This window comes from Aotus nancymaae, unplaced genomic scaffold (genome assembly GCF_030222135.1).
Source record: "Aotus nancymaae isolate 86718 unplaced genomic scaffold, 86718_ANA_hifiasm-v0.15.2.pri h1tg000006l, whole genome shotgun sequence".
NCBI lineage: Eukaryota > Metazoa > Chordata > Mammalia > Primates > Aotidae > Aotus > Aotus nancymaae.
This window is the reverse complement of record NW_026988417.1, coordinates 52,454,976-52,474,030: the sequence shown is the minus strand read 5'-3', so window position 1 is coordinate 52,474,030 and position 19,055 is coordinate 52,454,976. Positions and strand designations below refer to the sequence as shown.

The following is a 19,055-nucleotide window of genomic DNA, read 5'->3' as shown; positions in this document are numbered from 1 at the left end:
ACCTTCCAAGATGAAGAAAGTTCTGGGGATTGCTTGCATAACAATGTGAAAGTACTTAACGCTAGAACTGTTCACTTAAAAATAAGATGATGAGGCCAGGCGGCCGTGACTCGTGCCTATAATCACAGCACTTTGAGAGGCTGAGGCAGGTGAATTAGCTGAGGTCAGGAGTTTAAGACAAGCCTGGTCAACATGGTGAAACCCCATCTCTACTAAAAATATAAAAAGTAGCTGGGCGTGGTGGCAGGTGCCTGTAATCCCAGCTACTTGGGAGGCTGAGGCAGGAAAATCACTTGAACCCAGGAGGTAGAAGTTGCAGTAAGCCAAGATTACACCACTACACTCCAGCCTGGTCAACAAGAACAAAACTCCATCTCAAAAAAAAAATAAGATGGTAAAAATTTTTATGGGTATTTTACCACAATTTTTTTAATTAGAAAACATAAATCCTCTGGATTCCAAAACCCAAACCCCATGGACAACATTTACCACACAGAACATGACAAGCTATCCCCACAAATGCCAAAATATAAGTGGGTTGGAACAAACCACCTATGCCACCAAGCCTGCAAGCTGTCAGCAGCTAGGTGGGAGGAAGCAGAGGGCAGTAGTGAGGTGATGACAGATCCAATAATAGGAAAATCTCAACGTAGCCAATAGGTTCTCATTGGAAAGTCCTTTAGTGGGTGAGTACAAGGGACCCAAGAGGTGAAAGGGGCTTGAGCAGTCTGGGTCCTGTGAACTCTCAAAACCCGCAGCCAGGGCTCCTGATATGGTTTGGCTGTGTTCCTACCCAGATCTCATGTTGAATTGTAGCTCTGTAATCCCCATGTGTTATAGGAGGGACCTGGTGGGAGGTAATTGAATCATGGAGGCAGGTTTTTCCCATGCTGTTCTCATGATACTAAGTCTCACGAGATCTGATGCTTTTATAAAGGGCAGTTCCCCTGCACACACTCTCTTGCCTGCCACCATGTGAGACGTACCTTTGCTCCTCCTTTGCCTTCCGCCATGATTGCGAGGCCTCCCCAGCCATATGGAACTGTGATTCTGTTAAACCCCTTTCCTTTATAAATTACCCAGTCTTGGGCATTTCTTCATAACAGTGTGAAAATGGACTAATACAGCTCCCTTCCAGGACAGGGCTCTTCACCAAAGAAAAACTACTAGGAATAGAATGAAAATTGAGCAGGACATAGAGATTAAGGAAAGAAAAGGCCAAATAAAAGTGAAAGAGAGAAACCCAGAAAATAACAGAAAGCAAGTTACTATTTTTAACACTAAATGAAAACACAACACATGCAAAAAGCTAATTTAGACAATGTCTCCTTGCAAGGCTCTGGAAAACCAATTTTATATTTTAAAAAAGCACAGAGAAGGATTAAGGTCCAACCCATACTAGAAAGAAATTTCATATAAGGAAAAAAGAGAGAGAAAGAATAGCATCCCTACAGTGGAAGCATGTCTGAAAGACATGCCTACAAACACATGAAAACTATAACCTACTATCTGAATAACATGAGCTAAAAGATGTTTTTTAAATAATACAAATAGTAACAAGGCAAAATTAGAATGACTCAAAAATGTGGTGAAGACCTCAGACGTTATTTCAGAAATGAAACCAAAAGAAGCACATTAGCAAATAAGCACAACAGAGAATCCCTTAAAATACTAGAAGGGCAAAAGGAGGAAAATTATTAAATTAAAAAGAAAGGAAGAAAGATCAAAAGAAGCAACCACTGAAGATATGCAGAGCAGATCTCACATATGGATAATAGGAGTCATTGAAGAAGGAAGTTAAAACAAGAAATCAAGCCAACACTAAAAACTATAACACCAGAAAACTTCACTGAAATACAAGAAAAATGTAGAACTACATTTTAAAAGAGCAGACCACATACCTGAGAATGTGGACCTAGAATGACAAATACCTATTGGTATTCTAGTAAAAGAATTACTGTACTTTAAAGAAAAAAAAAAAAGATCTAGGCCAGGTGCAGTGGGCTCATTGTAATCCCAGCATTTTGGGAGGCCAAGGTGGGTGGATCACTTGAGCCCAGGAGTTCGATACCAGCCTGGACAACATAGTGAGACCCTGTATCCATTTAAAAAGAAATTAGCCAAGCATGATGGCACACACCTATAGTTCCAGCAACTTGGGAGGCTGAGGTAGGAGGACCACCCGAGCCCAGGAGGCCGAGGCTGCAGTGAGCTGTGATCACAGCACTGCAATCCAGCCTGGGTGACACAGTGAGACCTTGTCTTAAAAAAAAAAAAAAACTTTTAAATATCCAATTAAAAAGAACACATGACTTATAAGAGAAAAGACTATATTATCATCAGACCATTTGACAGCCCCTCATTTTGCCAGAGAAAATAGAGTAGCCATTGAATAATAGCAGCAATTTCGGTTTCCTTGCAAGCCGTTTTGTGGTCAGTGCCTTATGAGTGGTAGAAACAAGAATTGCTGCACACGTCCAGTAGAGCAGCCATGACTTCCAACTAGGAGGGCCTCATGGAGGAGGTGGAGTGATTGCATCTTAAATACTGGAAAATATTTATACTGCTAACATCAGAATATTATAATGCATAAACATGTGAGTTACCCTCAAAATGTTCAACTCTGTATAATGTTGAATTCATTGCACACAATTTCATGTCCTTGTTTTTCCTTCATGGTTTTTAGAAAAGGCACATCACTTCTAGCTAAAGGGAATTTTTTGAATACTGAAATTTGAGTAATTGATTCTGTTAATCCAGCATATGCTGCTATTAAATAAATTGTATGCAATTCAGTGACTTCATTAGAGATGATAAGCAACATACTTAAATTTTGTGTTGATAATCCCTGATAATCTGTATTCATTGATAACTGAGACAAAAGTAATCATATATGATCAAAAATGCAAACAAAATTAGCTGTCAGAAAAGCATTATCCAAACTTTTTTTTGAGATGGGAGTCTCGCTCTGTCACCAGGCTGGAGTGCAGTGGTGCAATCTCAGCTTACTGGAACCTCCAGCTCCCAGGTCAGGCGATTCTCCTGCCTCAGCCTCCCAAGTAGCTGGGACTATAGGTGCACACCACCACACCCAGCTAATTTTTGTATTTTTAGTAGTGATAGGGTTTCACCGTGTTGGCCAGGATGGCCTCGATCTCTTGACCTCATGATCTGCCTACCTTGGCCTCCCAAAGTACTGGAATTATAGGCTTGAGTTCCCACACCCAGCCCCCAATACTTATTTTTAGTTAATTTTAGCTATTTTAGCAACACCTAAAATGAGTGGTAGGGTATATTTGTTTTTTACTGTATAGGACACTTTAAATAAAGTCTTTAAAGAATTTGCATTTTGTAAGTAATACTTTTCACACAAAATAATGACCAAACTTTAGGGTCAGTTTGCCCTGCTTTATACCACATGCAAAACAAATTTAAGATGGATTAGGACACCAAATAGAAAAAAATTCTTAATAAAAAACTATTCAAAATGGATTAAAGGATTAATTGCAAGAAAAGTAAAACTAATAAAATAGAGCTATTCTGATAACCCAGAAACCATAAGAGAAAGGATTAACAGATTAGCTGCATTAAAATTTCAAGTTTATTGCTTATTCATCCACCCATTCATGAGATAACTGTTTTATTGAGAACATACTATGCGTCAGGCACCATTCCTGTGGCTGAGGGTACCACAGTGTACTAAACAATCAGCATCACGGCCCTCGTGGAACTTACATGCTATATGGCAACCAAAACCATAAACAAAATGGGAAGAAAGAGAGTGATAGCCTGGAGAAATTATCTGCAAAATATGTGATAAGCAAAGTAAATAGCTGTAGTAAACCAGAGTTCACACAAGTTGATTGATAAAGCAATAGCAAAAAGAGCAAAGTAATAAATAGTTAAAAGAAGAACAACTGCAAGTGGCCGATAACCATGAGAAAAGTTGCTCAACCTCACAACTAGTCCTGAAATGCAATTAGAACAACAATGACCTACAACGTTTCCCCGTTCAGCTTGGCCAAATGTTTGAAAATTTCTAACTCCCACTGCCGGGAAATGTGTGGGGAAATGGGGACCTTCATGCACTATTGCCAAGACCAGAATTCCTAAGAAGCTTTTTGAAAGTAATCTAGGAGTATTTATTAAAATTAAACATTCTCATACTCTTTGACCTACCAATCTTATTTCTGGAAACCTCTCCTACAGAAACAAAAGTGGTAGCACATAGGGACGTAAGTATTAAGAATACTTACTGTATCATAGTTTGTATATAGTAGAATTTGGAACATCTGGAATATTAAAGAAGTATGCCCATGTTTGGGGACATTTTGCAGCTATTGGAAAGAGTGAATTTGATTTATATGTATTGACTTAATAAGGTTAATACATGATACATGAATTGTTCACTGAAAAAAAGGCAATTTAAGCCGGGCGTAGTGGTGCACACCTGTAGTCCCAGCTACTCAGGAGGCTTGAGGCCAGGAGTTCAAGATAAGCCTAGGCCACATAGAGAAACCCCATTTCTTAAAATAAAATTTCTTTTAAAAAAAAGCAGCTTGTAGGTGAATAGGTATGAAATTTTCATTAAAAAATAAAAACTGTATTTATAAACAGTTAATATAGATTGTTGGGTTAGAATTATCATGAGGTAAAAGTAGACAATTTGCTCCCTCTTTATATACGTGTATATTGTTTGAATTGTTACAGTAAGCATGTGCTTTTGCATTTTTTTAAACAGCAACAAAATATTTTAAAAGAATACTGAACGATTATATCATTGGTATTCCTCATTAACTAAATTTTGAAGGTTCTTTTCTTTCCTTCTTTTAATTACCAAAAACTAGACTCAAATTTAACACTATACACTCATAGATCTAAAATGATTCTGGGATGAGATTTCAGTTCACCATTAACCTGTCCCTGCCCACTTCCCTGTGTCATCTTGGTTTAAGAGATTTCAAACATGGCAACTCCAAAGATGTGGGTCCCGGAAGAGCTCTCTCAGACCACCATTTGGGAGCCACACTGGTCAAAAGAGGAAAATCACAGAGTATCCTTAACTCAGCCTTCTCTCAGGAAAGTCTTTCTTATTATAACTGATATTCCTTGGGCTGAAGCTTACACCTGTTCCTCCATTTCCGATGTAGAGATAAAGAGAAAGGATTCTTGACTCCAGAGGACCTCCTGGATCATTGCTTCAGCCTTTCCATTTTACAGATGAAAAAACTGAGGACTAAGCAGGATGTGGGGAGAACTGGAACCAACACCCACTCCCTAAACTTGCTTGTCGGTGCATTTTCTGTTTCTCTGGTCATACCTTTCTCTCTCACACACCAGCATACCCTAGTCAGTTCTACAACCGTGCCTTTCACCCAGTAAGCCAATGTCTATTGGATGCAAACTGCTTACATAGAATCCCAAGTAGAAGCTAATTTATCAATGTCAAAGGACCAGGTAGGCAGGGGATTCGATTGCAACCCCAAAGAAGCAGCACTTCCAAGCCAGAATAGAACTGAATAGTTCTTTATTTTGTGCTGAGGACCTAGAACCTCCACTTTTCCTTCTCTGGAGCCAGACTTGATGCTGGGACTTTGTTTTAAAATCGAGGCCCCACAGGATTCAGAACTAAAGAACTTTTTTCACACGTATTCAGAATGAAAGCCCTGCCTCCATGGTGAAGCTCAAGGTCCTTGCTCAGCTTCTGCTTGTTTTAGGGCTCCATGAAAATCCCTGGGTGGTGGTTGATGTTTCCAGCACCAAATGATTTCTGCACAAGGCCCAACATTCCCCCTGGCCTCACAGGAGGGTCACACCACACACCAAGAAGGATGTGACTAATAAAGAATGTGACTTCAGAGACTTTACAAGTCCAGACAACTTCTGATAAACATTTAAACAGAGGTCAGGAATGTTTTCCTTTCTGAGGGGAAAATATGTGGTCTATGGTGTGAGCGGGAGGGGCTGGCGGGGGGTAAATCTAAGCATTAGCTTCCTCCCTTCATATTCTCAAGCGTTTTAACAGCAGTCATTTTTAATGCCCTCACAGGCTTTCATACTTAGAACCCATAGCTGAGTATGAGCCAGAAAACTCTGTGGAAGAAAAATGGGCAATTCCAAAGTGATTACCAAGCAAGTTTAAATCTAACACTGGGATCATTGGAGGCACGTTCCCTGGGCCCCACCCTGAAGCTAAGAATGTTCCAGAAAGTATCACTCAAGGCCCACTTTAAGTACCCAGGTTGGGATCCTCACTTCCCCTGCTGACAAAAGGGGGAAGCTCCATAGAGGAAATGGGTGTTGACTTCCAGGAGAGGAAAGGTGAGAAGGACCAGATGGCATCTGTCAGCATCCTCAGCCTACCGGAGAGATTCCGGAAACATTGATCAGGGCCAAGGAGAAGGGATTGAAGAGAGGAAGCCAACAGAAATACCCCTTTGCAGGGGAAAGAAAAGCAGCAGGTTGTTTTTGTGACCCAACACTTTCATTGGTAGTGCTGACCCAGCTAATGTCTTTTAGCATTTTCCTTCCATCAGCTGTTTGGTTTGTCTCCTGACACTTCCTAGATCAGTGTGCACTGTAGGGACAGGGAGGGTGAGTAAGACTAGCATTCTCTCTGGCTGGTTCTAAATAAAAAGAAAAAAAATGTCAGCCAGGTGTGGTGGTGCATACCTGTAGACCCAGCCACTTAGGAGGCTGGGGCAGGAGGGTCACTCGAGCCTAGGAGTTAGAGGGTGCAGTAAGCCATGATCGTGCCACTGCACTCCAGCCTGGGAATCAAAATGAGACCTTGTCTCAAAAAATAAACTTCACTCAGAAATCTTCCTCTAAATGGGAAGATGGGAGCTCAGTATTGGAAGAAAGGTTCTGACACCAACTTTAGTAAAACCCTTCATGTATCTGCAATCAATATTCTTTTGAATATGTCAGCTTGCGTTGTTTCAGCTATAACCCCTGTAGGCTGGAGCACTCAGGGCCAATGTGAGTAGAATACAGTAGTGTCAATTTCCCTCCTTTGAATCTTAGGCACGTAGAGAAATTATCTCATTTTGAAGTCCTAAGTATTCCCATACTCAGTTTTAGACATTTTTTGCTTTTCTTACTAAGACAAAATATGTTATTTTGAAAACCTAGTCTTCAGAAATCACATTCACATTTTTCGTTGGTTCATTTGTTCTTGTAGTCATTTGTTCATTCAGGTACCCACCAAGCCCTGTGGGAGACCCTATGTTGGGGTAAAGAGCCACGTCAGTGGGCCATCACTCAGAAAATTGTGGGGATCGTGGTCAGGATGGAAGTTCTGGAGTCAAACCTACCCTGAATCCTGGCTCTGCTTCCCATGTGTTCTGTGATTCTGGGCAAGTTATTTAACCTTTCAAAGCCTCCAATTCCTCATCTGTATAATAGAGTAATAAGCATAGCCACTTCACTAGATTCTTGTGAGGATTACCTGAGATAATATATGGACGAGCCAGCACTGTGCCTGACATACAGTAAGCTCAGTAAATGGTAATAGAGGCAGTGGTAATGGCAGTGGTAAGGATAGTGGTAATTTTTTTATGATTAACAGTCATGAATGAGACAAATAGCTTGAGAGTGATAGGAAAAGCGCTGTTAGATGTCAGTGGAGGGGAAATTGTTGGACGGAAGATACCTGGGAAGTTTTCATATAGAATCTGACTTACCAGCTGTTTTTCTCTTGAGGTTTAAAAAAAAGTCTTAGTGGAGAAATTGGGAAATTCCTTTCCCTTTGCATTTCACTTTTATTACATTCCTAAAGACTGAAACTTTCGGTGTAGAATTTAGCTGAAGGCTACATCCCAGCATTTGCATTGGCCTTGGAGTGCCAGGGTAATTATTCTGTCAATTATTTCACTCTTTAAAGTCTGCCTACCTTGAAGAACCTCTGCAAAGAAGGACCGTGTTAATGTGTAACACAGAGATAAGCAAGGCTCTGCTTTTCTTTTTCCCCCATGGCTGTTCAACTTGAAAACTGAAATGGTTCTATTTGCGTCTCATCCAGCAGCATTCAAAGGTAGGGGATAAACGGCTTTTACTAATGAAGTACAGTGGGATGTGAATTTTAGCAATGAAAAATGCCATGAATCACCTGCAATTAAAAAAAAAGGGGGGGGGGCGGAATTAGAAGACAATATAAACCTCACTTGAAGAGACGATGGTATGTAACAAGAAGACAGCAAGAGAAATACTTCAAGTTGAGCCAAGTAGATGTATGCTGCTTTTGTAGATGGACTAAATGATCCTCACTTGCAAAGACATAGACAGCAAGGTCATTTTTCTCACCCTGAATGGAAGGCATTAATCATCAGTGCTGGAGAACAACATTCAGGACAAGAAGAAACAAGCCACTGCAGCAGGAGGTATTGAATTGAGCCAGGAGGACTGGGGGCCCTGTGGATGGGAGCCAGCTCAGCCCTAGTCACTCCCAGATCAGCAGGGGTGGGTGGTGGAGCTGGTCCTCTTGAGCCCTAACAGCTTTGTTGGGAATTTTCCATTGTTCAAGAAATCTCCTAGTTACCATCCAAGTGCATTTCTGAAATGCCTGATGGTGCTCAGGGCTCTGTAGGCTCTGGATTAGCTGGTTCTCCATGGACCCCATCTGCATTAAAAGCAAAGATCAAAAGAACATGGTAGAGCTCTTTTTTTAAAAAATCCTAAACTCACAAGTGAATGGGAAATGCATAATTATATTACTGGCCCATCAAAGGGTAAGGGTGTTCTGTGAGAGGGGAGGAAGAGAAATGGATAATTAGGAATGAAGCTCTTCAAATTCAGAGCTGGAAGGACTGCACTGATGACTAAGAAGAGGAGATTGAAGGCAAACACTGGATCTTTTGCCATTTTCCTTTTTTATTTTTTTAGACAAGTTTGAAATTGAATTTAACCACTTTCCCATCAGCTACACCAAGAAGTTTACTTGTGCAGTGGGTAATTGATTTGTTGAGGCAGACTGTCAGGTCACCTATGAGGTAATATGGGATAGTCGTTAGAAGTACCCAGCTTTTTAATCCCAGCTCTACCATTTATGAGCCTTGGAGCTCTGGGCAAGTTACTCAACCTTTCTGTGTCTCAGTTTCCTCCTCTGTAAAACAGGAGATGGTATCAACCTCACAGGGTTGTTGCAAAGGTTAAATTATTTACACATATGAGCAGTCAGTGAATAGGTATTGCTGTTGATTTTTTTTTCCAGGGCCAAAGTTGGGTGGGGTGGGTGGTGGGTGGCAGGAGTGAGTTGAAGGGGAAAAGAGTAACATGAAACAGGATAATAGAATATGGTTGTTGACAGGAATCACGGAAGCCATCCAGTCCAGCTCCCCCTTAACCAGGGAAACAAATCCTATGGCGTTTTTAAATAATTCTTTTGAAATTGTAAGTAACAGTGCCCATTTATGGATTGAGTGTTCTGTGTGCTGGACAGCATGGGAAGCCCTGCCCCTGCATCATAACACTCAGCAAGGCCTGAGCACTACTATTACCCCATTCTGTAGATGAGAAAACTGAGGCTTAAACCATTAAGTCACTTACCCAACATCGTCTGGACCTGAACACAGAATTGTCTGAATGCAGAGATTCTGTGAGTGATGCGGCAGTTCCACTCCCTTTGCATTTCATTTCCTGTTACATTCCTTAAGACTGATGATGCTTCAGTACAGGATTCAACTGAAGGCTGCATCCCAGCATTTGCATTGGCCTTGGAGTGCCAGAGTAAATTGTTCTGTCAATTATTTGACCTTTTAAAATAGCCTTTTTTGGCCAGTTGTGGTGGCTCACACCTGTAATCTCAGTACTTTGGGAGGCCAAGGCAGGTGGATCACTTTAAGTCAGGAGTTTGAGACCAGCCTGGCCAAGATGGTGAAACCCTGTCTCTACTAAAAATACAAAAATTAGCCAAGTGTGGTGGCATGTACAAGTAATCCCAGCTACTCAGGAGGCTGAGATAGGAGAATCGCTTGAACCCAGGAGGTGGAGGTTGCACTCCAGCCTGGGTGACAGAGTGTGAGACTCTGTCTCAAAAAAAAAATAAAAAGTAAAATACGCCTTTTTTGAAGAACTGCTATAAAAGGAGGACTGTTTGGATGTGTTCTGTGGTCTCACAGAAGTGAATATATAACATCCATGAATACATGCCTTATTCTGCTTTGTCTCTTTCATATAAACCCAGAGCACCATATTTTATTTTTGTTTCTTTGTTTTTCTGTCTCAGCTACTCTGGAGGCTGAGGCAGGAGAATCGCTTGAGCCCAGGAGGCAAAGGTTACAGTGAGCCAAGATTGTGCCACTGCACTCCAACCTGGTGACAGAGCGAGACTCCATCTCCAAAAAAAAAAAAAGAAAAAGAAAAATAATACTGTTAATTTTGAATACATCATTTTTTTAGTGCGGGTGAGGCTAGCTGTTTAAAATAAATAATAATCATAAAAAAGTTCCCTTTGGAATCAAGCCATCATTTGATTGGATATGACTGAAATTGTGAGTAAGATGAAGGATACAGGCTGGGTGCGGTGGCTCACGCCTGTAATCTCAGCACTTTGGGAGGCCGAGGCAGGCGGGTCACAAGGTCAGGAGTTTGAGACCAGCCTGGCCAACATGGCGAAACCCTGTCTCTACTGAAAATACAAAAATTAGCCAGGCATGGTGGTGGGCACCTACAATCCCCAGCTACTAGGGAGGGTGAGACAGGAGAATTGCTTGAACCCAGGAGGCAAAGGTTGCAGTGAGCCAAGATTGTGCCATTGCACTCCAGCCTGGGCCAACAAGAGCAAGAGTCCATCACAAAAAAAAAAAAAAAAAAAAAAAAAAGATGATGCATCCCTGACAACTTTCAACTATTGCTCAGATACACGTGACTGAGTTTTCAGGAAGTCTCTTTATTGTTGGATATCCTTAACTGCTGACAAGACACTTTGTTACCTTGACCTTAAATATGTAATGATTCCTTGATCTTAGTGCTTCCCTCTGAAGTAACTAAAAATCAAGATTGTTCATTCTCTGACATGGCATCCCTTCAAATGTAGAGGATATTTTCACCCCACCCCAGGCTTCTCTTCCTTAAGCTAAACATCCACAACACCTAAGCTGGTTTTCAGACCCTACATGATCCTTTAATCTGTCAGTTCTACTCTTAACCTCTTGGAAGGGACCCAGTGCTGCAAGACTATCAGATCTGTACAGCACACGCTGGAGTCCTATGCTTACACAAAGGTGACCAAAGTGGCTGGCTTCTTGGCTTCATTGATGTCAGGGAGGCTCCATGGTTGAATAATGAAGGAGGAGTGACAAGCAAGAGCCCAGGGAGGGATGTCCAAGGACTGTTTCCAAGTGGCCCATGGTAGAGGCTTTATGGCATTCCTACTGTTTGTGCTTTGAGCAAGAATTCCTCAGTACATTGTTTCTAGTAAAGAGATCTGCTATGGTCTGAATGTTGGTGCCCCTCCCCCAAATTTCTCTGTGGAAGCTTTAATCCCCGTTTTGATGGTATTCACAGGTGAGGCCTTTGAGAGGTGAATGGGATTAGTGTGCTATAAGGAGAGACACAGAGAGATGATGTCTCTTTCTACCATGTGAGGCTACAGCAAGAAGGCAGCCATCTACAAGCCAGGAAGCAGGCCTCCCCAGAACCCAACCATGCTCGCACCCTGACCTTGGACTTCCCATCCCATACACTTCAGTTGCTTAAGCCACCAAGTCCATGGTATTTGTTATAGGCTGACTAAGACAAGAGCCTTGGTGTTCAAGATTTTTATATTGTATTCCTAGATTCTCCAAAGTTCTAAAAAGATGTTCCTTGTTTTATGTAGGGCCCATATGTAGTTCTATATAACAGATCCATGTTCCAAGTGTTACATGTGCTCTGAACGAAGAGACCCCTAAACAGGCTTTGTGTGAGCAACATGGCTATTTATTCACCCGGGTGTGGGCGGGCTGAGTCCGAAAAGAGTCAGCCAAGGGCGGTGGGATAGGAGTTGGTTTTATAGGTTTGGGGTAGGCAGTGGAAAGTTACAGAAGTTACAGTTCAGGGCGGTTTTTGCAAGCTGAGAGGGGGTTGTAGAGTCTGGAGTCATGAGGTTGACCTATCAGTTGAGCAAGATCAGTTACAAAGTCCAGTTACCTTATCAGTTGAGGCAGGAATAAGGAACAATAGAAGAATGTCTCAAAGTTAATTAGGTGCCACAGGGGTTGGTCATTCTTCTCTTTTTTGTGTTTTCCAGTTACTTCAGATTTTCTAGTTCCAGGAACTCATCTGGAGGTGTACATGCAGGTCACTAGAGGTTACCATGCAGTCCATGGTTCAGTCAGTCAGCCTAAAAGACCTTACACCAAGTAGACGAGGATGAGTGGAAAGGCAGGTACTTCAGTCATACACAGATATTCAGGTGGCTCCTTGATGGACTATCTACCTGCCACATTCCTCTGGCTTGTGTCCACCCTTTTTTTTCAAATCAGAAAATTATTTGGACTTTATTTTTCTACTTGTCAAATTCTCTTTAGCTGTTGGGTTGACCTCTCTCTAAAAGGCATTTGGTTATTTTTTTTTAATGTTTTTGCTTCACTGAAGCCTAGTGTGCTTTTTATAGTTTTATGGTTACCTTGCAGAAATCTCATTAGAAAAGCACTTTAATATATTACTTGGCAATGAGACATCTGACAATGTTCTAGTTCATTAGTTAGGAAACCTCCCCAAGCTTGGAGGAATAGACATTCCTCTGTGAATGGTGGAGCTTTGATCACTCCTGCAGGGGCCAGGATTTATTTAAATGCATTTTAGGGGAGGAAGAGAAGATATCCTAAGCCTGGAAAAATAAAAATAACACAGATTAAGGAAACAATGAAATGTTCTTTAAAAAACTGCACTTCAGTTAATATTATTCTTTGGTATCTCCTGAGTCCTTTGAAGGCAGAGCTTATCTTAGAAAATATGTCTCCTTTAGTGGGCAGGAGGTTCGTTAAGCAGCCTCACACCAGATCACAGCTTATACTGAAATGATCCTAATAAGGATAGACTTTTCAAAGCTATATTCACTTTAGCATGAATAAATGGATTCAAGTCTTATTTGTGGGATTTTAATTTCCAACTTTGAATCTGCAAACCATCAAATTCCTTCAAAGACATGGTGTGCAGAGAAGGCTCTGAGTAATAGGATTGCTTATTTTTAAAGGAAGATGCCCTTTAGCAAAGCACTAGGCTTTGAAATGTGATCAGTCAAGGGTCCAGTCGGCACGGATTTCCCACATGGCACTGTTTCTTGTTGAGTTCCAACCAGATTTAATAACTCATACAAAATGCAGCTCCACCCTGAGGGTGCCTAGTGCATTCAAAGCAGATAATGCTATATTGTTTTAACACAGATTATGCCAAATGAAGTACAATTTAAATTCCTGAAGCTTGACAGTCCTCGGGTGCTGGTGGCTGTGTTTTAGTTGGGAGCTGTATCTTTTTTTTTCTTTTCTTTTCTTTTAATTAAAAGACTTAAATGAAGCAAGTCTGAAAAAGAGTTTAAAAGAGCTTGGTTTTCAAATAGTGTAAATAGGACAAAGGCAAAGGATGCTATGAAAGAAGGGCCTTCCTCCAACTTTAAGAGAGAGAGGAAAGAAATGGGAGAGTCTATGCAAAAGTGACGTAAGCCCCTGAAGACAGGCTGGAGAGGAAGCTCTTTTGTGTCTCATGTGAGGAGAGAAATGGGTGAAGCGTATAGTACTTTCACCCTCACCTGAATGGGAAGTAGAGGGCAGATATCACTTGCAGCTTTTTAACTTTTGAACACCTTCAGAGGCAGGAGGCAATGGTCAGTGGGGGGAATGGTTTTGTTTGGGGTAAGAGGTAAATTTTCCAGATCGGGGGTGGTAGCTCACACCTGTAATCCCAACACTTTGGGAGGCCGAGGCTGGTGGATCGCTTGAAGCCAGGAGTTCAAGACAAGCTTTGCCAACATGGCAAAACCCCATCTCCACTAAAAATACCAAAATTAGCCAGGAGTGGTGGTGTCGCCTGTAATCCCAGCTACCCAGGAGGCTGAGGCAGGAGAATCGCTTGAACTCAGTAGGCGGAGATTGCAGTGAGCTGGGATTGCCCCACTGCACTCTAGCATGGGTGAAAGAGCAAGATCCTGTCTTTAAAAAAATGCATTTTCCAAAGAGGAAAGTACAATGGGCAGAGTTTGGAAGCTGGCTTGCTAGGTGAGCTGCTGCCCTTGGGAAAGTCACTAAGCCCTCCTGTCTTCCCCCTTCCCTTTTTCTTCATTTTTGTGTGATAGGGATTGTGATTGCTCTGATCAACTCCACAGGACTGTGCTGAGGGTTGGATAAGAGAAGACACTTTAGAAAGCTCTCCACAAATGGGCTTTGGCTGTGGTGTGGTGGTGGTGACAGTGATGCTGGCATCTGGGCTGGCCTGTAGCCTGGCCAGTAACTGTGTAGTCATGGAAGCTTAAGGGGGCTGTTTGAAGAGGCCTATCCTAGTCTGACCTCATGAGCCAGAGACACTAGTAATCTTGGCCAGTTCTGGGGCATTTTGGGGTGCGTGTGTGTATCACCCATGCTGGAGTGCAGTGGCAGGAATCTTAGCTCACTGCAGCCTCAACTTCAATCCTCCCATCTCTCAGCCCCCCGAGTAGCTGGAACTACAGGCACATACCATCACGTCCAGTTTATTTTTTGTATTTTCTGTAGAGACAGGGTTTTGCTGTGTTACCCAGGCTAGTCTTGAACTCCTCAACTCAAGCAATCCTCCCCTCTCAGCCTCCCAAAGTGCTGGGATTACAGACGTGCACCACCATGCCCAGCCCAAAATGTACCTATTTAATATACATCACAGGCGCTCAACTGGAGGCTTAAAAGACAAATAATAATACCACAGCTCAGGATACAGAGTGCTATACAGAAATCACAGAAAGGACAGACCATCCAAGGAAAACCTAAAAAGATGGCACAAGGACAGGCTGGGCAGCCTGGGGCAGGGCTTCTGGCTGGTGACCTGCTTTAAGTAAGTTTAGGTGGTTCTTAAAAGCCGTGGGGGGTTTTCCAGAACTCGGCAGCATGCAGGTTCAAAGGGCTATCGATGTTGGGTTCTCTTCATGGGCTGTGGATGGAGAGCAGAATAGTCCTGACGTCATACAGGGCAGACCACTTGTCCTTCAGGATGCCCAGGCAGATGTTACTCTTGGTGTCCATGTTGGAGTGGTAGCAGGGCGTGAGGAACTTCACCATGGGTGCATTGTAAGGGTAGCCCCTGGGAGTTCTAGGGAGAGCGTATACCTCAGGTCTTCATATGCTATGCCAGCTGCTCCATGGATGGTCCCCCCTCCTTTGAAAAGGTGGTCTGATTCAGGGAAGGCAGAAATCCCTGTGTCACCAGTCATCATAAAAATCCTCAGCTCCTGCTGTAGTCTTTTGCCCACAGGGTAACGGGTGGCACTCTGGGGGTGGCTCCTTTACAGGCAGCAGCAATGCTGGTGGCGGCTGGATCAAGGTTTTGAGAGGCCATCTAGGTGGCACTGGCAGAGAGATAGGAACTTAAAGACCATAACTGCAACTGCCTGTTTAATTTTTTTGAGACACAGTTTCCCTCTGTCACCCAGCTGGAGTGCAGTGGCGTGAACACAGCTCATTGCGTCATCAACCTCCTGGGCTCAAGCAATCCTTCTGCCACAGCCTTCCAAGTAGCTGGGACCACAGGGGGCACCCCACCACACTCAGCTAATTTTTTATTTTTTTGTAGAGATAGGGGTATCTGCAGCCATAAAAAAGAATGAGATCATGTCTTTTGCAGGAACATGGATGGAGCTGGAAGGCCATTACCCTCAGCAAACGAACACAGAAACAGAAAATCAAATACCATGTGTTCTCACATAAGAACTCACAAACCCAAAAAAAGAAACAACAGACACTGGGGTCTACCTGACAGTGGAGTGTGGGAGGAGGAAGAGGAGCAGAAAAGGTAACTACTGGGTACTAGGCTTAATACCTGGGTGATGAAATAATCTGTACAACAGACACCCGTGACATGAGTTTACCTACGTAACAAACCTTCACATGTACCTCCAAACCTAAAATAAACATTTTTTAAAATTTTGAATTTAAAAAAAAGAAGGAGTCTCACCATGTTGCTCAGGCTGGTCTCAAACTTCTGGCCTCAAGCAATCCTTCCACCTTGGCCTCTGCCAAGTGCTAGGATTACAGGCATAAGCCACTGCACCAAGCCTAGGACATTTTTATATAATCACCTCCTTTACCCCAGCCAAGGTTCCCAATCCTCAGGAAAAAAGCTGTTTAAGACAAATCTTCCTAAGCAGACCCAAAGGTTTGAAAGCCCATATGAAACCTGCCTTCCTGAGTACCCTGCCAGCCTCCATGCCCAAATATGCCACAGCAAGGCTGATGTGGCTCCCTTAGACCTATTCTGATATCTACTGAGATCAGTCCCTTATGCTAGGCAGAGAGCCTGATGGCCACGTGTGTGCTGTTAGAGGACACTGCCCACACAGTGACCACTCAGGGAAAAAGAGAGACCCAATTTCCTTGTGTGTGTTGAAACACGGTCAGTGTTAGAGATCTGGGTTGCTTAGTCTAACCCCAAGTGATTAAGAACAGCTATGATTCCAGACTGACTGCAAACTTAGTTGTCAGCACAGATGAAGAAATGAAATAGACACACCAGATGTAAAGCCTCAAAAAGGCCTCCTACTGACAGATCCTGCTCTCCTAACGCATATAGACCTCTCCTGACTTGCTGAGATGTATGTATACTCAATGACAGCCTGGAATTGAATGGTTGACTAGAAGTGGCTTTCCAGAGGCTGTAGCAGGAAGAACATTCTTTGTGAACAGCAAGTATTTCATTCTCCCCAATATATCAAAACAGTGTCTTCAGTAGGACCTGGAGTAATGCATTGATGGGCATCACTTTTGACCAACATATGCTCATGCCATACCTTATACAGATTCACACACTTCTTCCAGACAGGCTTTGCCACCACCATATGCACATGGACCCTTGGGACTTCAGTAACTTGGGGGGCCAGGTGTGTTCAGAGCAGAAGAAATAGGAATTAGTGTACAATGAATAGGTTCAGGGAACCCATCTTCAAATGAATTGGCCTTTGTAATTAGCAGTTTTATGTCAATAAATTATTTAATACATTGACATGTATATTACAGCATTCAACACTGATCCACAAGCTTGATCACATTTATGTTTAGAATTAATCTTAATCAAATAGAAAAATACACTGAATATCCCTTGTGTCCAGTGCTCATCACCCCTGCGGCCAATTTGCGAGTTGACTTGTGTTGTCTTAGACTTTGAAAAGAAAAAACAAAGGTTTTCTTATTGAACTTTTTGGTTGTACATTGCATGTTTGATTTGAGAACAATTATGGTTCAGGCCCGCAGTAAGAGATTGAGAGCCTTACATCATTATAAATGTGGCCTGGGGCATCTACCTCATTTAACTAGAGGATAATGCAGAGGAGTGATTTGCAGCTGACTTCTTCTTCCCACAAACTAATCTTTCTAAATAGTTTGCACTTTTTTCTGTCCCCAAAGGGATTTGTTAAATGCGATTTTCAGCAGGAAATGTACTTTTTTTTATTTGTTAGCCATAATGGAAAAGCATAGATAAACTGAATCCATGTTTTAACATAATAAGACAATCACATTTTTTGTTTAGTTGTAAGGGAGGGGACAGGATAGAGGAAATAGGAAAAGCTTCGTCAAACATAAGATGAATATTTATTTGGCTTTTGTTTTTATTTAAACCAGCCTCTTTGAAAATTACTTTCTTAATAAGACATTATACAATGAATTTTTCCCAGTCATTTTGAGGGAAAAATGTGGTACTCTGGGAGAACTTCTAGAAGAAAAAGGGAAACTCATTTCAGATTCCCAAGATCTACAGAGGGCTCATGCTGAATAGCTTCCACCGAGGACCTTCCATCTTGGCGCTTTTTGTCGTTTGTTTTTTTGAGATGGAGTTTCTCTCTGTCACCCAGACTGGAGTGCAGTGGCACGATCCCAACTCACCGTAACCTCCACCTCTGCAGTTCAAGCGATTCTCCTGACTCAGCCTCCCGAGTAGCTGGGATTACAGGCACGCACCACCATGTTAGTCAGGCTAGTCTCGAACTGCTGACCTCAAGTGATTTGCCTGCCAAAGTGCTGGGATTGCAGGCATGAGCCACCACATCTCGTCCTGTTTTATTTTGTTGTGAGAGATCGTAAACAGCCTAGAAAGATAGAAATCTCAATAATGAGAAGTTTTCGTAATGTGTGGCTTCTGCCCACCTTCTCTCTGCTTATTTGCTGTCTTTTTTTTTTTTTTTTTTTTTTTTTTTAAAGATACAGCCTTCTCTGTCACCCAGGCTGGAGTGCAGTGGTGACATCATGGCTCACTGCGCCTCAAACTCCTGGGGTCAAGCAATGCTCCTACCTCAGCCTTCAGAGTAGCTGTGACTACAGGCAGGTGCCACCACGCCTGGCTAATTTTTTTTTTTTTTTTTTTTTTTTTGTGGAGACCAGACCTCACTATGTTGCCCAGGCTGGTCTTGAACTCCTGGCCCCAGCAATTCTCTTCACCTTGGCCTCCCAAAGCACTGGGATTATAGGCATGAGCCATCACCCCAGGTCTATTTACTGTTTTGATTCTCTTTTCCTCTCCATCCAGCCCCACAAATGGCCCAACACCTCCCAAATGGGTAGTCAAGCTTCCCCACTAAGTTGAGTTTTTTTTACTGGGCAAGTCAAGGTGTTTTAATGAGATCCTATCTTGAAACAGTGCCAGGGAAGGACATGAGGTCTCCTTCCTCCTAAAAACACCCCTAGAGGGAGGCCTGGGAGGGGTAAGCCTGGTGGTTCAACCTAGTAATTGAACCACCCATGAAAGACCCTCTAGGCCTAATGACTGGGTGAGGGTCTCTGAGACTTTCTCCAGTCTTGGACAGAAAGGCTTCCTTATAGCTTTTGCATTTCTCTTATGTCCTTCAGAAGGGACCTGCATCCAAAAGTGGCCATGGAAAGCTTCACAGAATTAGCTTTTATTGT

General features: G+C 42.5%; 1 protein-coding gene and 1 pseudogene across 1 annotated transcript in view; one reads left to right on the top strand and one right to left on the bottom strand.

The window, feature by feature from the left end:
• The window catches only part of IGFBP7 (insulin like growth factor binding protein 7), an 86,492-nt gene that overhangs the window by 25,351 nt on the left and 42,086 nt on the right, over positions 1 to 19,055 (top strand). The gene's annotated exons all lie outside the window — the stretch shown is intronic.
• On the bottom strand, positions 15,018 to 15,501 carry LOC105709243 (ubiquitin-conjugating enzyme E2 C-like; annotated as a pseudogene).